Genomic DNA, 4,318 nt, shown 5'->3' with positions numbered 1-4,318 from the left:
TCACATAAAGAGGACTTCATTTATGATTCTTTTACTGTTCTGTCAGATGGTTGACTATTATACAGTATTTGCATGACACTTCATCAGACAACAGAGAATTTCATAATAAATGGTAAAGTAAGGTAATTTATTTTTGAACTGAATATATGAATGTTTGTGTATAGTTTTTGTAGCAGTCTATTTGTCATCCGACTGAGACCTAAACAATAGTAGCTTATGATCAGCCAATAAGCTACATACGTAAACATGACAAATGCTTTGATTCATTTGATAGCTTAATGAAATAGTATCCTAATTTTATAGCATGTTCCAGTAAGTAAATACATACCTAGATCCAGATAAACATGCAACAAAACAGTCAAAAAAATGATCCCCCTTAGCAGACGACGTCGACCGGAAGTGTCTTTCGTTATTGCATAGTAGTATTAAAACCGACATCAACACAATATCCGGATATATCAGACGGACTATGATGTCTGTGAAGTTGTACCTTATACAAAGCCTTCTGTTTTTACTTTTCAAAATAGGCAATGTCATGCGGTGTCCGAATGATTTAAACATTCGATGATGCCTTTCTAGCCATATACTGTGATTCACGTTTTTGACGCTTGTGTAAATTTGTCGTATTAACAACGTCTGCCAAAGGGACCGATCCTTCTGACCAGGGACTATTTAAACCAAAATGTTCGTAAGAAACGAATCATTGAAATGTAGTATACCTAGCGCCGTCCGTTTCTGATTAATTAAATACATTAGTTCTGAGTTAGGCCTTGTAGACTCAGACTGATGCTTCTACTCTGCAGGTAGGGCGTAAGAATTGTACCTGCTGCCCCCATTGCATGATAGTACTAGTAGCAACTACCATTTTTAAAGACTCTGGTATGTCTCGGCTAGGGGACAGAACCCAAAGCCTTCCTCACTTTTGGCCTTTAGTTGAGCGTTCGCCCCTGTGAGGAAGGCTTTGGGTTCTGTCCCCTAGCCGAGACATACCAGAGTCTTTAAAAATGGTAGTTGCTACTCCTGCTTAGCGCTCAGCATATTTGGAGTGGGACGACTGGTTCGCCCGTTGTCAGTATAATGTGACCGGGTGGGGTGTGCTGCTGGGTGTCTTCGGAAGTATGCTTCAGTGAGGTAGCACTATAAATCGGCAAAAGGTCCGGCCTATCACAAGAAGACTTAACACGAACATACCGCAGCCTCCCAAAACACACATACGCACTCACCACACGCATGCATGTCGCACGCACGGGAGGCCGTCCTTAAATGACCTTAGCTGTTAATAGGACGATAAACAAAATAAACCAAACCAAACCAAATTCTACTCAGAAAATGTCTTAAAACTCACAATAAATTCTGATCCAAAGTCAATATCCCCGTTAAAAAAGAAAAGAAAAAAAACGATACTCGTCCTCAATATCCCCGTTAATATAAAACGATATTCGTCCTCAGTATCCCCGTTAATATAAAACGATACTCGTCCTCAATATCCCCGTTAATTAATATAAAACGATACTCGTCCTCAGTATCTCGTTAATATAAAACGATATTCGTCCTCAGTATCCCCGTTAATATAAAACGATACTCGTCCTCAATTTCCCCGTTAATATAAAACGATACTCGTTCTCAGTATCCCCGTTAATATAAAACGATACTCGTCCTCAATATCCCCGTTAATATAAAACGATACTCGTCCTCAATATCCCCGTTAATATAAAACGATACTCATCCTCAGTATCCCCGTTAATATAAAACGATACTCGTCCTCAATATCCCCGTTAATATAAACAGATACTCGTCCTCAATATCCCCGTTAATATCAAACGATACTCGTCCTCAATATCCCCGTTAATATAAACAGATACTCGTCCTCAATATCCCCGTTAATATAAAACGATACTCGTCCTCAATATCTCGTTAATATAAAACGATACTCGTCCTCAGTATCCCCGTTAATATAAAATGATACTCGTCCTCAATATCTCGTTAATATAAAACGATATTCGTCCTCAATATTGGGGGTTAATATAAAACGATACTCGTCCTCAATATCCCCGTTAATATAAAACGATACTCGTCCTCAATATCCCCGTTAATATAAAACGATACTCGTCCTCAATATCCCCGTTAATATAAAACGATACTCGTCCTCAATATCCCCGTTAACATAAACAGATACTCGTCCTCAATATCCCCGTTAATATAAAACGATACTCGTCCTCAATATCTCGTTAATATAAAACGATACTCGTCCTCAGTATCCCCGTTAATATAAAATGATACTCGTCCTCAATATCTCGTTAATATAAAACGATATTCGTCCTCAATATTGGGGGTTAATATAAAACGATACTCGTCCTCAATATCCCCGTAAATATAAAACGATACTCGTCCTCAATATCCCCGTTAATATAAAACGATACTCGTCCTCAATATCCCCGTTAATATAAAACGATACTCATCCTCAGTATTCCCGTTAATATAAAACGATACTCGTCCTCAATATCCCCGTTAATATAAAACGATACTCGTCTTCAATATCCCCGTTAATATAAACAGATACTCGTCCTCAATATCCCCGTTAATATAAAACGATACTCGTCCTCAATATCCCCGTTAATATAAAACGATACTCGTTCTCAATATCCCCGTTAATATAAAACGATACTCGTCCTCAATATCCCCGTTAATATAAACAGATACTCGTCCTCAATATCCCCGTTAATATAAAACGATACTCGTCCTCAATATCTCGTTAATATAAAACGATACTCGTCCTCAGTATCCCCGTTAATATAAAATGATACTCGTCCTCAATATCTCGTTAATATAAAACGATATTCGTCCTCAATATTGGGGGTTAATATAAAATGATACTCGTCCTCAATACCCCCGTTAATATAAAACGATACTTGTCCTCAATATCCCCGTTAATATAAGACGATACTCGTCCTCAATATCTCGTTAATATAAAACGATATTCGTCTTCAATATCCCCGTTAATATAAAATGATATTCGTCCTCAGTATCCCCGTTAATATAAAACGATACTCGTCCTCAATATCTCGTTAATATAAAACGATACTCGTTCTACGTATCCCCGTTAATATAAAACGATACTCTTCCTCAGTATCCCCGTTAATATAAAACGATACTCGTCCTCAATATCTCCGTTAATATAAAACGATACTCATCCTCAGTATCCCCGTTAATTAATATAAAACGATACTCGTCCTCAATACCCCCGTTAATTAATATAAAACGATACTCGTCCTCAATATCCCCGTTAATTAATATAAAACGATACTCGTCCTCAATATCCCCGTTAATTAATATAAAACGATACTCGTCCTCAATATCCCCGTTAATATAAAACGATACTCGTCCTCAATATCCCCGTTAATTAATATAAAACGATACTCGTCCTCAATATCCCCGTTAATTAATATAAAACGATACTCGTCCTCAATATCCCCGTTAATTAATATAAAACGATACTCGTCCTCAATATCCTCGTTAATATAAAACGATACTCGTTTTCAGTATCCCCACTATTTCATGATTTACGAATTCTACGTTATTGTTTTGTTATAACGACCATTTTCAATATTCAACTGATGTGGCCATGTATACTGTACGAATTTTCGATATCTTCAAAAATGTCATGATTTTAAAAACGCTTTCATTGAATACGGTCCAACATGTTATGGCTTTGGAGAGTTGAGTTTATTTCTATTATTTAATGCAGGCGACTTGGTCGAAGGTTTGTTTGCAAAGTCTTTTGGACAATTTAAATGATTACTCATAAAAATAGGAATTATCAGTTAGTTCTGACAAAACAAACATTGTCGCTTTCAAAAATGGTGGGCGTACCAAGGAATCTGAACCCTGCAAATACGACCGCAACGAAATTTCAGTAACTGATCAATTTTGTTATCTGTGAGTTTTGTTCAGGTTTAATAATAATTCAGTTGCATGGTTAAACATTCGAGCTGACCAAGGTAGTAAGACACTTTTTGCCTTACGCTCCAAGTGTAATAATGTTAAGATTTAAACATTGCCATAAACCATGCCGTATCTTTTTGACACATGCATTGGTAGTGTAGTGCTACACCATGCTTGTGAAATATTTATTAGGCAACCGAAATCGAAAAGTTAATTGAGAATTAAAAAAAAAGTATGTGATAAAAATCGACATGTAATGGAATGGTTAATTTTGAGTTGGACTGACTGATTACCTCTGGCTAGCAAACCCTTATTCAGAATATTTAAATACTTGTTTAAGTTGAAAAAATATGATACTTGTATTTTAATGGAGGTA

General features: G+C 36.5%; 1 protein-coding gene across 2 annotated transcripts in view; it reads right to left on the bottom strand.

The window, feature by feature from the left end:
* LOC117338818 (gamma-aminobutyric acid receptor subunit beta-3-like) overlaps nt 1-406 on the bottom strand; it is a 19,022-nt gene extending 18,616 nt beyond the window's left edge. For both annotated transcript variants that reach the window (XM_033900170.1, XM_033900171.1), the window contains exon 1: nt 329-406. The gene's annotated coding sequence lies outside the window, so the exon portion shown is untranslated. The remainder of the gene's footprint in view (nt 1-328) is intronic.
* Between the last annotated feature and the right edge of the window lie 3,912 nt (nt 407-4,318).

Source organism: Pecten maximus, chromosome 12, assembly GCF_902652985.1.
Source record: "Pecten maximus chromosome 12, xPecMax1.1, whole genome shotgun sequence".
Taxonomy (NCBI): Eukaryota; Metazoa; Mollusca; class Bivalvia; order Pectinida; family Pectinidae; genus Pecten; species Pecten maximus.
Note: the sequence above shows the minus strand (reverse complement) of the source record. Positions and strands in the feature narration are given on the sequence as shown.